Raw genomic sequence first — 14,971 nt, 5'->3', positions numbered from 1 at the left:
CCACAATAAACATACGTGTGCATGTGTATTTATAGCAGCATAATTTATAATCCTTTGGGTATATACCCAGTAATGGGATGGCTGGGTCATATGGTACATCTAGTTCTAGATCCTTGAGGAATCGCCATACTGTTTTCCATAATGGTTGAACTAGTTTACAATCCCACCAACAGTGTAAAAGTGTTCCTATTTCTCCACATCCTCTCCAGCACCTGTTGTTTCCTGATACCATAAAAATCCTAAAAGAAAACCTAGGTAGTACCACTCAGGACATAGGCATGGGCAAAGACTTCATGTCTAAAACACCAAAAGCAATGGCAGCAAAAGCCAAAATTGACTAATGGGATCTCATTAAACTAAAGAGCTTCTGCACAGCAAAAGAAACTACCATCAGAGTGAACAGGCAACCTACAGAATGGGAGAAAAATTTTGCAATCTACTCATCTGACAAAGGGCTAATATCCAGAACCTACAAAGAACTCAAACAAATTTACAAGAAAAAAACAAACAACCCCATCAAAAAGTGGGCAAAGGATATGAACAGACATTTCTCAAAAGAAGACATTCATACAGCCAACAGACACATGAAAAAATGCTCATCATCACTGGCCATCAGAGAAATGCAAATCAAAACCACAATGAGATACCATCTCACACCAGTTAGAATGGTGATCATTAAAAAGTCAGGAAGTTTAAGACACTTTTGTAAGCAATGATGCCAGTCATTTATTCCATCCCTAAAGAACTTAGGGTCCTGGAATTTACCCATGTCCATGCAGACTTTCTTACATTTTAACTGAAGAGAAATGGATGCCCTTTACAGATGTTTTTAAGATTAGAAAACTAAAAGAAGTCAGAGGAGCCAACTCAGGACTGTAAAGTGGATGCCCAATGACTTCTCATCTAAACTCTTAGAAAGTTGCCCTTGTTTGATGAGAGTAATGAGCAGAAACATTGTCATGGTGAAGAAGAACCCTCTGTTGAAGATGTCCTGGGTGTTTTTCTGCTAAAGCTTTGGCTAGCTTTCTTAAGACACTTTTATAATAAGTAGATGTTATTGTTCTTTGGTCCTCCAGAAGGTCAATAAACAAAATGCCTTGAGCATCCCACAAAACTGTTGCCGTGACTTTGCTCTTGACCAGTCTGCTTTTGCATTGACTGGACTCCTTCAACCTCTTTGTAGTCATTGCTTTGATTGTACTTTGTCTTCAGGATTGTATTGGTAAAGCCATGTTTCATCTCCTATTACAATTCTTCAAAGAAATGCTTCAGACTCTTGATTCCACTTGTTTAAATTTTCCATTGAAATCTTTCCTCTGGTCTGTAGCTGATCTGGGTGCAATGGTTTGGCACCCATCAAGTGGAAAGTTTGCTCAACTTCAACTTTTCAGTCAGAATTGTGTAAGCTGAACCAATTGAGGTGTCTGTGGTGTTGGCTATTGTTCCTACTGTTAATTGTCAGTCCTCCTCAATTAGGACACAAACAGGATGATCTGCTCCTGCAGGCTTTATCTTCACCACCATCTTCTCCCTTCTTAAAACAAGTTATCCACTTGTAAACTGCTGATTTCTTTGGGGGCCTTGTCCCCATAAACTTTTCATAAAGTATCAGTGATTCCATCAAACTTCACCATAAACTTAATGTTTGTTCTTGTTTCAATTTTAGTAGAATTCATGTTGCTTTGATAGGATCTCTTTTTAAACTGATGTCTTATCCTTCTTAGTGCCTCAAACTAGATCCTCCTCAGATGTGTTATAACATGGTAGTACAAGTTTATCTTGGTGCAAAATTTTTTTCATAAGATACATTTTCCATGAACTTTTTGAAAGCCACTCGCATATGCTAGACTTTGTACAATCAGATTGACAAGGAAAAAAAAACACTTTGGGAAAAATCTTATTGAGGAAATGAAGACTGCCTTAACTTCTAGCTTGTCTCCTATTTCGGCAAGATGAGAAGTCTCTGTAGTCACTTGGTCAACCAACAAGAATGTGTTGAGTGCCTACCTGAGTATTGTGGGGGCTACTAAAGGGAAAACAGAGGCCTCCCTGTCCAAGAGTTTGCCCTCTCGCGGGGGAGACAGGACAGAGTCAGGGAAAGGATCAGAGAACAGGACACAGTGTGGGGTGGGGATGGGAATCCCCTGTAGAACCGGCATGACCCATTTGTGAAAGCACGTGCTCCAAACGCAAGTCCACTGTGTCACGAACGTGGAAGCATCCCATGTACCTAGATACTTGTCCACAGGAGCTACGGCCCAGGCAAAAGGAGAACATTAACCCTGAAGTGTCCTCTATTACCAACGTGGCCCCCAAAGACATGGAGAATGTTCATGCAGGGGCCCTCAATAAGCCAATGTGTGGCAGACAAGGCAAGGAATCACAGGGATCCACCCACCATGGGGTCCCATCTGCCATATTGCCAGCCCCTAGCCATCCTCTAGGTTCCTCTGAGGTGCATGAGGTTCCCTCCAGGGCCAGATTCTGACAATCCTCAGGCAGTCTGACAGTGCCAGTCCCCTGCCTGTGCTACGGCTCCTGGCGCTCCTATGGCTGCATAAATGCCATACCCAAAGCAAAGCCCAAGGTGCAGATAAGCTGTGCCTTTTGCCTGTACCCACAGAGCACCTTTGACCAGGCCCAGACCCTGCCAGTGGCCCTCTAACACTACAATGCTTCATCCTGAGTTCGCCAGCAGGCGCAGACATGATCACCTAGCCATCAGAGGCAAGTGCCTGGGCAGAGCAGGCAGAAACAAATTGCTTTACAGTCACTACCTTGAATCCAACACGCATCCCTTTTCCAAAGTGTGCACCTCATTGGCAACTTCTAACTGAAATTCATGGGAAAGTATTTAGCAAATCACATGCTGACATATTTATCTTGTTAGCTGTCAAAATGAGTAAGTATGCACATTGAATGCCATCATTCAGCCTGAACTGAGAAAGGCTACTACTCAAGAAATCTGACAATATAAATACGTTTTCTAACCTGATTTGTCAGATTTATATTAATCCTTTGTTCAGACCTTGTCCTAATTGACCTTAAATAGACCTATGCTGACCCAGGCGACTAGAGACCAAGAGCCATCATATGCCCTAGACATTAAAGGGACATGCTGCCCACGCGGCCCTGCAGAGGGTGTGACGGAGCAGCCATCCAGCCAGCACCCACAGATTTGACTTGCCTTTTAGTACCTAATTACCCTGAAAGTTCTACCAAAAACCATAGGTTCAAGCCTTGCCACAAATGCAAGCAAAAAAGCTATGGGGCCGGTGAGGCCATGGTCACATTCTCAGGGGTTCTGTCCACCCTTCCGACAGCCAGGGCAGTGTGGAGGAAATGGTAAGCGCATGGACTCTGGGGTGGAAATACTTCAGAGCACTAACAGACTTCAGAGTAATGTCTGTGACTGCCCACATCCTCCCCTGCCCTATCAACCCTGGTCTGGCCTGAGGCAGTAGATTAATTGCTGACTCATCTGTACAGGTGTAGGAGTTCCAGAGAGGACAAGCCCCTGCCCCCTCCCTTTTTCTAAGCCTTCCCTGAGAACAGCCTTCTGAGTGGCTGCCTTCCTCTGGTAACTTGAGATTACGGACCTAGGAATCTGTATGTGTTAAAGCTCCCTCGTACTGGGGCCCGGCGTGCAGACATAAAGCCCTCCCTCCCCCCGCAATTAGAGGAGAGCGGGCTTTCAGCCATGTTCAGAAAGGGCAAAGCAGACATTAAAAGCACAATTTTATTTTCTCTGAAAGCTCTCGTTTTGTTTTTAAATTGTATTTTTTAAAATGCATGATGTTCTCGCTTTATTAAGATAATCAAACTTCAAAACTCTTCCCCAAATCAAAATGATTTCCCAAAATGTACCCTATTTATCCTGTGATCTTATGTACTTATAATAGCTAGAATTTCTGGAGCACTTATTAAACACTTGGGAACATCCTAAGAGCTTTACCTATCCTAACTCACTTAACTCTCATGATTATACTATGAGGAAAATAGCATTATCTGTATTTTGCCAATGAGGAAGCGGAGGCTTGAGGAGATTGTGTGAAATCTCACCCAGCCAGAAAGAAGCAGAGCCGGGATTTATGTCTGGGTTTGTTTGAACCCCAAACTGGCACCTTTAATCATTGTGATTGGCAGTCTTCTGGTATGAGATGCACAATCCTAGACCAGAGGTTATTTTCTTCCCTAGTTGAGGATGGACTTTTAATGACACTCCTCCTCCTCAAAGGAACAATTATAACAGCAATAACAAACAATGGTATGTGCAAGGCCACTAAGTGAGTGTGTGGAAGGACTAGAAGTCAGTTCTCCACCATTCTTTACAAGGAAGGTGTGAGAGGTTCAGTGTGAGATGCTATTCAAGAGACGTGGAAGGAGGCTGGTAAAAGACCCTCACACCCCAGCCTCTCTTCCTACAGAGCACCGACAGAGGGGGCTGGCAGGGGAGTCCACGATGGGAGGGCTATACACAGACATGCTACACACAGATGTGATCTAGAAAGGTCTACGCCTGGAAGCTACCAGGTTCCATGGGTTTGCTTTTGCATCTGAAAATGTGTATGCTTTCAAAGGGCACATCTCAAAGGAGGTTTCAGTGCCTGCCATCACCAAACATTTTTCTTCAAATTATATTTCCTTGCAGGTTCCCTCAGAGGAGATAATGTCTGAGAAAAAGCCTCTGGTCACCCTGAAAAGGGAAGTTCCATAAAGGTCCTTCACAAAATGCTGACTTGAATGTGTAGCTCAGCTGACAACATGAAAAATGCAAGTTAGCCAAAACAGATTGCAGTAAACAGGGACTATGCCTCCTTGATTCAGACCGCACCCTGCCCTTAATTCATCCTTTCACCTATGGGATATTTACTGAACATCTACTGGGTAGATGCCATGCACTATGGTAGATGCTGTGGATACATAGATAGATATGCCTTTTATGATTTCAAAGTCAAATAAAAAAATGACACAAATGTCTGTCTACACTTAGAATGAGGAATATAAGAACTAATGGTGGCATGGCAATAAATAACAAGAGCTAGTAGTTATTGAGCACCTACTATACATCAGAGGCTTACTAAACCTTCGCTGTGTACTAATGTGTTGAAAATTTACAAACCCTTTAGGACAGATTCAATTATCATCCCATTTTACAGATGAGGGTATCAAGCCTTAGCAATATTAAATAACTTGCCTAGCATCTATAGCTGGGGCATTTAAAACCAAGCTCCTCAGGCTTTGGTTTAGAGCTATTTGGCTCCAGAGCTACGATCTAAAGGGGCCTGGGTTTGATCCTAGCCTGGTCACTTAGCAGCCATAGCACAGGTTGCAGTGAGGACTAAAGGCAAAATGCATATGAGGTGTTGTCACCCACTCTAGTCATCTAGCCATGAACTTGAAGGTCTTTGTGTTTTCTATAGAGGTCTGGACACATGATTCTGCATCTAGCTGTAGTTCTGGTGATAGGTGGGCAGGCAAGGAAAGCATCAAGGAGGTGACCTTAAATAAGATTTCGAAGGAGCTGTACGAGTTTGCCAGACAATGTGTTGTAGAGAACAGAGAAGAGAGGACACAAGAAAGGATACTGTAGGCATGGAAATGACATGAGTAGAAGCAATTAGATATGGCTGGAGCCTATCTCAGGGCTGGGCAGGGGGCATAAAAAGAAGAGGCCAAAAAGGCGGACAGGCCACAGGTCAAGAGACCATGAATGTTGTGCTACCAGGTTACATCTGACCAAAGGTGACAGCGGGGCAGTGGAAAGATCACTCTGCAACAACATGCAACAAGATGGAAGGTGGTCACAGCGGGAGACCTGGGTGGCAGCTGGAAGCTCAATTAAAGAAGTATTGACATAATTCAATGAGAGCTTCATTCATTCATTCATTCATTCATTCATGCAGTCTATTAGCCAGGTAATAGGCAAATATTTGAAGATTGTCTTACAGCAATTCTCAAATTATGACATGGGGACCCTTCGGAGTCCTGAAGACCCTTTCAGGGGTATCAAAGAGGTCAAAACTATGTTCTAATACTACTAAGACATTATCTGCCTCTGTTACTCTCATTCTCTCACAAGTGTCCTGTGGAGATTCCCAGAGGCTGCACAACCACAGATAAAAGAACATATTGAAGGCAGGAGCAGATAGAAGAATCCCTAGCCTTTTATTTTAAGTCAAACAGTTAAAGAGATTTGCAAAAATGTAAAACAAGGCCACTCTTCTTAATACATGTTTTTGGTTTTCAAAAATATAGTCATTTTTTCATAAAAACAGGTTCTTTATGTTAACATGTAATGGGTGTGGTTATTTTAATGAACTATTTGAGAGTATAATAAATATTTATGTATTTTTAAATAAGTATTTTTAGACATTATGCTTTAATTTCTAATATGAAAATCTTGATAGATATAATCCACCAATAAAAAAATTGAAGAGTGTAAAAAGGGTTTCTGAAACAAAAAGTTTGAGAGCCACAGGTATAGTACATACTGGGTACTGTCCAGGACACTAGGAGTAAAGCAGTGAACGGGCCTCAGTCAGTCCCTGCCCTGTGGGGTCTCTCATTCTAGTAAAGCAGCGAACAGGCCTCAGTCAGTCCCTGCCCTGTGGGGGCCCTCATTCTAGGTCCATAAATAAACAGTGAACAGCAAAGAGCAGGGTAATGGGTGAAGAGCAGTGAGTCAGGCTCACCTTGCTGTCTTTGCTTGCAGGTAGCAAAGCCCTGGTCCCACACCTCTTCTCTTGCTTTCACTGAATGCCACAGTCCCCAAGGGCATCCATCCTCTGAGGGCATATTAGTCCGTTCTCACACTGCTAAAAAGAGATTTAATTGGCTCACAGTTCTGCAGGCTATACAGGAAGCATGGGTGGGGAGGCCTCAGGAGACTTACAGTCATGGTGGAAGGTGAAGGGGAAGCAGGCACGTCCTACATGGCTGGAGCAGGAGGAAGAGCAAAAGGGGAGATGCCACACACTTTTAAGCAACCAGAACTCATGAAAACTCACTATCACAAGAATAGTAAGAGAGAAGTCCACCCTCGTGATCCAATCACCTCCCACCAGGCCCCTCCTGCAACACTGGGGACTACAATTCCACATGGAATTTAGACGGGGACACAAATCCAAACCATATCAGAGGGCCTCTCATATGACGGCAGTTTCCCTCCCATGCCCCTCACAGCACAACCAGCCCTGGTGCTGGGGAAAGGGTTCTTCATGTTCCCACTGCCTCCTCCAGTCCCCCTCCCTCTTTCCTGCTCAGGCATTGATGTGTTGTTAGAAGCTTCCCAGAGCTGGGGTTCAAAATCATTCCTCTGATACACTCACACCATTCATCTCATAGATGAATTCCTCACACTGTCCTCCTCAAACGCCTCTTCCCTGGCCTCACTCACAGCTTCCTCATCCATGGGGAAAATGGAAACAATCCAAGAAGAACCTGTACCTTCACCCCTCACCCAGTCTACCCTAGTGCATCTACTGTCAAATGCTCTGGCTTCCCTCCCTCACCACTCTGTTACCAGGAGTGAACTCTCCTGCTCCTGCCACCTGCCCTGCTGGGCATCCCACTGGCTCCTACATTCTCCACTTGCCCCTTCACTCTCTCCTGCATCATTCGTGTTTCACTCTTTACTGAAAATTTCCTACTAGCAAAATAATACAGTATTTCTCCCACTTAAAAAAAATATATTTACCCCACATCCCTCTCTATTGCCCCATGTCTGTATTCTCTCTTTTAAATCAAAATTTGTTAAAAGGGTTGTCTTTACTAGCTATCTCCAATTCCTCTCTTCTCATCCATTCCTGAACCCATTCTGGTCATAATTTCTCTCCCACCATCCCATTGAAACTGTTTCCCAATGACACCCAAGTCACTAAATCCAAGGTCAATTTCAATCCTCATCCTGCTTGACTCTTTCAACAGCACCTCACCCAGTTGATCATGGTCTCCTCTAAAGCACTTTTGTTTTCTTCCATTTCTTGGGAAGGAAAACCTGAGAGTGTGACTTCCAGAACGTCCCACTCTTGGGTCTTCCTTCCTTTATGAGCTACTTATTCTTGGTATCCTTTGCTGGTTCCTCTTCATCTCCCTCAATTCTGTTAGAGTGTCCCAGGGTTTAGTGATCAAAACTCTTCTCTGTACTATAGTCACCGCCTGGATGATTTCAGTCAGGGTCAGTGCTTTAAATGCTCTTGGCCAGGTCCATGGGTCAGCAGTCTCCATGGAGCCAAAGCGTTATTGAGGACCATCAGGAGAAAGTAAGACACTTGCAAACAAGATTTCCACTTTCATGCAGTTGTTTTATACAGTATCATACACAGCAGCATGGCCATGGAGTAAAGTGTTGAAGTGGGCAGGAGGAAAGCATCACTGCAGGGATGCTGTCAGTGTTCTGAGCGGCCGAGGCTCTTGTCCCTGGATGTTAAAAAGGAAAACAGCCACAGTTCTTTGTGCATCCTTTATCGCCCCATTTTTGTTTATGTATCTGTCTCGTAGGCTAGAAAGCAAGCTCAACAAACACAGGAACCGTGCTCTGCACAGTACCTACCACAAAGCCTGGTATATGGAGTTACTACATAAATATATTTGGTGCTTTTTGAAATCAAAATAAAATGATAGCTTCTGAAGAGGCAGAGAGATCGCCAGATGTAGGCCTTCACCTTAAGAAAGGACTGATTGTTAAAATCTCCTAAAACCAAGCTGATCTTGAGTCCTGTGGCCTGCATCTCCTGCAGAGGGAAATGTCTCCTCTCAACTCTCTCAGTCATAATCTCAGTCTGCCCCTCATTTAGCCATTTAAGAAGACTGCCCCTCATTTAGCCATTTAAGAAGACTGCGCCATGAGCTCTGCCCTGTGAACGTCAGCTATGTTCTCCCTTAGAACCACAAATCCAACTTCATTCTAATCCTCACATACTTATTGAGCAGCTACCATGTGCCAGATTCTGCAGTGCTGGGGACAGAACAGCTACCCACATTTCTCCCCTTTCATATTGGTGAGGACTGAGAAACCCGGGTTCTAGCAGTAAGAACAGTGTTTTTCTCCCAAGAATAATTTCTTGGGAATAAGTTGTTGTTTTGGACTGGGAGACTGTCTCTCTAAAATTCCAAGTAAGCACCATGCTTTGCTGAATTTCAGCAAATGGAGCCTGTACTGCCTTTTTAGTGAGGATTTTGCCTTACTAAGCTGGATTCCTGCTGGTTCTTTTTCATTATTGCAGCAGAACTTGTTCACATGGAGCACTTTCTTCCATGTAACATTGATCTCTTAAAGACCGAATCTAATGTGCAACCACTTGACATAATGACCACAGGAGAAGCACAGAAAATAAATGGAGAGCTTTGCATTCCTGCTGTCACTGGTCATCTCATCCAGGCTGCCTAAGCCTCCTTGGAAACCAGAAACCTTGGAAACATCAACCCATCGCACCCCCCACCACTGGTCAAAACTTGAGTTCAAGGTGTCAGACCATTCTCATTCATTCTTTCACAAATCTGAGTTTATTACAGCCCACATATCAGAGGAAGTATTCCATATCCTGAGTTTATCACTATCTTTATTCAGCCTCCCAACAATTGTAGCTAAAGCTATCCACCATGCCCTCTCTTAAACTCTGCAATGTGGAAAAAAGAGATACCATTCAATGTATTAACTCCATTCTTCATTTATTCATTCACTCATTCATTTCTGTACGAAGCTCAGTACACATGGTCAAGCAGGGAAGCAGAGATGTAAAGCAACTGAAAAACTGCTGAAATGGAGACAATACAAGGTTAAGTAGAGTATCTGCTCTTTCATGCCAGTGTTTTTGTACACGTTATTCTCCTTGTTTGAAATTATAATAGCTAAGATCTAAAGAGCACTTAGTAATATGTCAACAACCATGTACAATTTATTTTTCCTTAACTGAACAGAATAGCTATTTAACATCTTTTTGCCTTAGTTTCTCTTCTCAAAGACTGTGGAAGAGTCTCAAGTTGACAGGCATGAATCTAACATAATTTTATTTTTTTAGGACCTGCAAGTGGCTATACTCTGTCATTTTAGCTATTAGAGAGTGTTTGTCTTCTCACTCAGGACTCTGTGCCATCTATTTTAAAACTGCAAGCTTCTATTTGTTTCAAGGTTCTCCTCCGACCATCCTGCACTGACTGGATTTATAGCTCCTCTAGTCCCAGGTCATGGGCAGGGGTGGGTTAGGATTTGTATTTTTACCACCTCCCCTCTGCTGTCTCTTCCAGGGATTTACCTTCTGGTGTTGGGCAGGGAGAAGAAAGGGGCAAGGCACCTTCTTATGTGAGTGCCCACGCTGAGGTTGTTGTCCTATTTTAATGTTCATCCAACTCCAATCCAACTCATGGTCTCCAGACTTGGGAAGTAATGATGGTGGTCTCACACACTCTACTGACAGGCCTTCATCTCATGTGACTCCTTATCCCTCAATGGTCACTTTCCTTTTTTTCTTTTTTCTTTTTTTTTTGGCAGAACTCTCACTGCCTTCCTCCAATGCATAAATCTTTTTGGCCCATTCTGGAGCAGACTCCACAGTGAAGCAGCCTCATCCCATCAATCCTCTGCAGGGTGACTGGGGTTTCCCTTTCCACATGACTGTGCCCTCTGACTTCTTTTCCCAGTCCTCTGATGAGTTGGAGGAGCAAATCATGAACCCAGGCTGGATTGGGCAGGGACCAGGCCATGAAGGGCTGGTAATGGAGTGAAGCATTTATGCTTTAAGCCAGCTGGAGCCACCAAAGAATTTTGAACAAGGGAGTGATATGATTAGATGTGTATTTTATTACAATCCTTCTTAGAACACAGTAGAGAATGGACAGGAGAATATGAGACTAGCAGCAGGGAGACTAATAAGGGGCCAAATGCCATGCTTTTCCACTTGCATATTTTCTGCAAACATGGCCAATCATGATCACTCTTTTTGCTTATGACATAATTTAGAAGGTGATTCAACATGACTTGGGTGAGTCGGTCCTTTCTGTCTATGGAAGGCTGTAGTGGGTTGAATTACATCCCCCTCAGAGGTATACTGAAATCCTAACCCCTGGTACCTGTGCCTGTGACCATAGTTGAAAATAAGGTATTTGCAGATGTATTGAAATTAAGGTCACGATGGATTAGGGTGGGCCCTAAATCCAGTGACTGGTGTCCTTTTAAGGACAGGGGAGGTTTGAAGACACACAATGAAGAAGGCTGTGTGAGGAGAGAAGCGGACATTGTAAAGATGCAGCTATAAGTCAAAGAATTCCAAGGATTGCTGGCAACCAATAAAAGCCAGGAAAGATGAGGAAGGATTCTTTCTGGAGTCTCAGAGGCAACGTGGCCCTGCTGATACTTTGATTTCCAGAATGATGAGAACATTACTGTTTTTTTTAAGTCACCAAGTTTGTAGTGATTTATTACAGCATCCCTAGGAAATGAACACAGGGCCAAATAATTACAGAACATTAGAACCATCTCCATCATCAAACGAGAAAGCTGAGGCCCAGAGATGTAACACAGATTCCCAAAGTACCCAGAGGATTCATGGCAAGTCCCGTAGATAAGGAAGGTATACTTGGGGAAACAGGGACCATTTACTCTGGTTGTAGTTTCTGACACTTCCTTGTTGCCCGCATTTGACTTCAGACCCTCAGTTCTTTGCCTAACCAGACCCTTCTTCTCATCCCCTACCCAAGCCGCCCTCAGTCCCCTCTCCCTGATCATCCAGTTTGCAAACTGTCTGCCCACCCAGGACCCAGCTAGAGTCAGCTCTGGGGATCTGACTCAACACCTGCCTGAGCCTGAGCCTGACCCATCCCTGCTGCCAAGTACAGCCACTGGACTCTCCAAGTCATCTCATGAGCTGACCCTGGGGGATCTCTGCAGCTCCTAGACCCAAACATTTATTACACTAGAGGCAAGTCCACATCATTTTCATGAATCTCTTCCCACTAGACTATAAGCTCCTTGAGGAAAGAGACCACTTACTTTTACAAATCTTTCTTTTTTATACCCAGCACAATACCTGATCCATGGTGAGCTCTCAAGAATACTGAATGACGTTATCGATTGAGTCATTTCTTTACAAGCTGTGTAACATGCCTCAGCCCTATGGAGAGAGACTGGAAGGGCCCCAGGGTCAGTTCACATGGGAAGTTCCCACCCATGAAAGACAATATGTGCAAAGAGATCAGGCAGAGTTACCAGCAGTTAACAAGTATTCCACAAAAAGAGAATATTGCATGTGCAAATAAGTTTTGGGAGGGCTATGTCATAAAGAGTTAAACCTCTGTCTTTACTATGGGACCTAGAGGGGTCTTGAATATGCTAATATGCAACTCTCCAAGATGAGTATCAATAGGAATCATTCTTCCTCTGCATAACACCTGACTTGCACCAGGTGTCCCTTCTTTTCTGCTGATGGATATTTGGATTTCTAGTGAATTTCTGTTTTGTTTTTAAGCAGAATATGAGCCAAAGTCATCCTCTTGTGAGCTGTAAGTCTACCTGCTCAGTTTGGAGATGTTGACATGGCCCTAAATGTCACCACACGTATATTAAAATCTTTGGCTTCTTCCCAGTCCACAGCGCCTCTGGGCTCTTTTGCCAGAGCGCTTTAAGGGGGAAAATAGGCAGAGGAAATAGAGTACCGCAGTGTTGCGTGGCAGTCACTAGGAGACCAGCTGTGCCTCTCAATTCGGAGTGCAGCCCCAAATAAATGAGACTCCGATGTGCTAGCTGAGCGGAATGCTCCTTGAGCATGGGGACTGTTGAGAACGGAAACACTTTGAGCCTCCAGTATGTTAGAGAGGAAGAAAGTGGAGCCCAAAGAAGTGACACGGCTTCCACAGCATCACAGAGCCAATGCTTGTCTTGTCAAATGTAACTCTCAACCGGTTAAAACTGTAACTCAACCACCAACCAGTATGAGGTGCTGCATTTTTAAAACTTGCTCCAGAAATAAATATATGCAGTCTGGGGTCCTAGTGTGGGCATAGTGGGAAGGCCAGAAGACAAAGAAAGCCATCGTTAGCCATTAGGATAGCAAGAGATTCCTAGGAACACCCAAGGAACACCCCTAACTTCTGGCCTACTCCTTCTCACATGGCAAAAACTAGCTCCTATCTCAATCATATACCAAATTCACCCATCAATCAACATCTACATCCTCCTAACTCTCTCCACTCTATCCATTGTAGTGGGTAGTTGAGGAGGTCTCAACCAAACACAATTACGCAAAATCATAGGATACTCTTCGATCACTCACATGGGCTGAATAATAATAACACTGGTGTACAGCCCAACTACTACAATTCTTTATTTAACTATATATATTACCCTAACAACTACCATATTCCTGACTCTCAACCTGAGCTCAAGCACCACAACTCTCATACTATCCCGTACCTGAAACAAATCAACCCACCTGGTACCACTAATAGCATCTACCCTCATATCTCTAGGGGGCTTACCCCCTTTAACTGGCTTCCTACCCAAATGAATTATCATTCAAGAACTCACAATGAACAATAACTTTCTCATTCCCTCTATTATAATTACCATGACCCTACTCAATCTATACTTCTACATACGTCTAATCTACACCGTCTCACTAACACTATTCCCCACATCCAACAACATAAAAATAACATGACAGTTCGAAAATACAAAACCCATACTCCTCATCCCCCCACTCATCATCACCTCTACCCTCTTACTACCAATCTCCCCCCTAATCTCAGGTATCCACTAGAAATTTAGGTTAAACAAGACCAAGAGCCTTCAAAGCTCTTAGTAGTAAGTAAAAATACTTAGTTTCTGAAACACATAAGGACTGCAAATACCTGCTCTGCATCAATTGAACGCAAATCAACCACTTTAATTAAGCTAAGCCCTTACTAGATCAATGGGATTCGAACCCACAAAAACTTAGTTAACAGCTAAACACCCTAATCGACTGGCTTTGATCCACTTCTCCCGACGCAGGAAAAAAAGGCGGGAGAAGCCCCGGCAGAAACTCTAAAGCTGCTCCTTTGAATTTGCAATTCAACATGAAAATCACCTCGGGGCTGGTAAAAGGAGGACTAGACCCCCATCTTTAGGTTTACAGCCTAATACTTACTCAGCCATTTTACCACTTTTCCTCTCCCAACACATATCACCGCTTCCATAACTATAACCACTCAAAAAGGCATAATTAAACTCTACTCCCTCTCCTTCCTTATTCCCTTCATCCTAACCCTACTTCTAATGGTATAATCTATTGCCCCGAGCAATCTCAATCACGATGTATACACCAACAAATAACGTTCAACCAGCAACCACTACTAATCAACGCCCATAATCATACAAGGCACCCGCACCAATAGTATCGCCCCGAACTAATCCCGATCCCTCCCCCTATGCCCCCCCTCACTTAGGAATCCCTTGTTCACCATCCTCCGTGAAATCAATATCCCGCACAAGAGTGCTACTCTCCTCGCTCCGGGCCCATAACTCGTGGGGGTAGCTATACCTGAACTGTATCCGGCATCTGGTTCTTACCTCAGGGCCATAACAACTAAGGTCGCCCACACGTTCCCCTTAAATAAGACATCTCGATGGATCACGGGTCTATCACCCTATTAAGCAGTCACGGGAGCTCTCCATGCATTTGGTATCTTAGTCTTCCTTCAACAACTTTATACATCTTCTTAAATCAAGAAACAACTATTTGGAGTTGACATTGAGTAATAACCCAAACATTAGATCTGACATTAAGCTTTAAACTAGATTACTTCTCCGTAATATTTATTCCAATCGCACTATTCATTACCTGGTCTATTATAGAATTCTCGCTATGGTACATAAGCTCAGACCCAAACATCAATCAATTCTTCAAATACCTCCTTATTTTCCTCACTGCCATACTAATTCTAGTTACTGCTAACAACCTTTTTCAACTCTTCATCGGCTGGGAAGGCGTTGGAA

The 14,971-nt window shown here is 43.6% G+C and overlaps 2 protein-coding genes across 10 annotated transcripts in view; both read right to left on the bottom strand.

Annotated features, from left to right (window-relative positions):
• The window catches only part of LOC126960839 (cytochrome b-c1 complex subunit 7), a 1,171,628-nt gene that overhangs the window by 971,431 nt on the left and 185,226 nt on the right, over positions 1–14,971 (bottom strand). Inside the window, exon 1 of one of the 9 annotated variants that reach the window (XM_050800589.1) lies at positions 14,407–14,410. The exons of 7 other annotated variants lie outside the window; for them this stretch is intronic. The gene's annotated coding sequence lies outside the window, so the exon portion shown is untranslated. Of the gene's footprint in view, positions 1–13,729; positions 13,734–14,406; positions 14,411–14,971 lie in introns of those variants that run through there. One more of the 9 variants, XM_050800568.1, reaches the window with a different exon arrangement.
• TSPYL5 (TSPY like 5) overlaps positions 1–14,971 on the bottom strand; it is a 321,724-nt gene that overhangs the window by 249,894 nt on the left and 56,859 nt on the right. The gene's annotated exons all lie outside the window — the stretch shown is intronic.

Source organism: Macaca thibetana, chromosome 8 (assembly GCF_024542745.1).
Source record: "Macaca thibetana thibetana isolate TM-01 chromosome 8, ASM2454274v1, whole genome shotgun sequence".
NCBI lineage: Eukaryota > Metazoa > Chordata > Mammalia > Primates > Cercopithecidae > Macaca > Macaca thibetana.
This window is presented reverse-complemented; position numbering and strand designations above follow the sequence as displayed.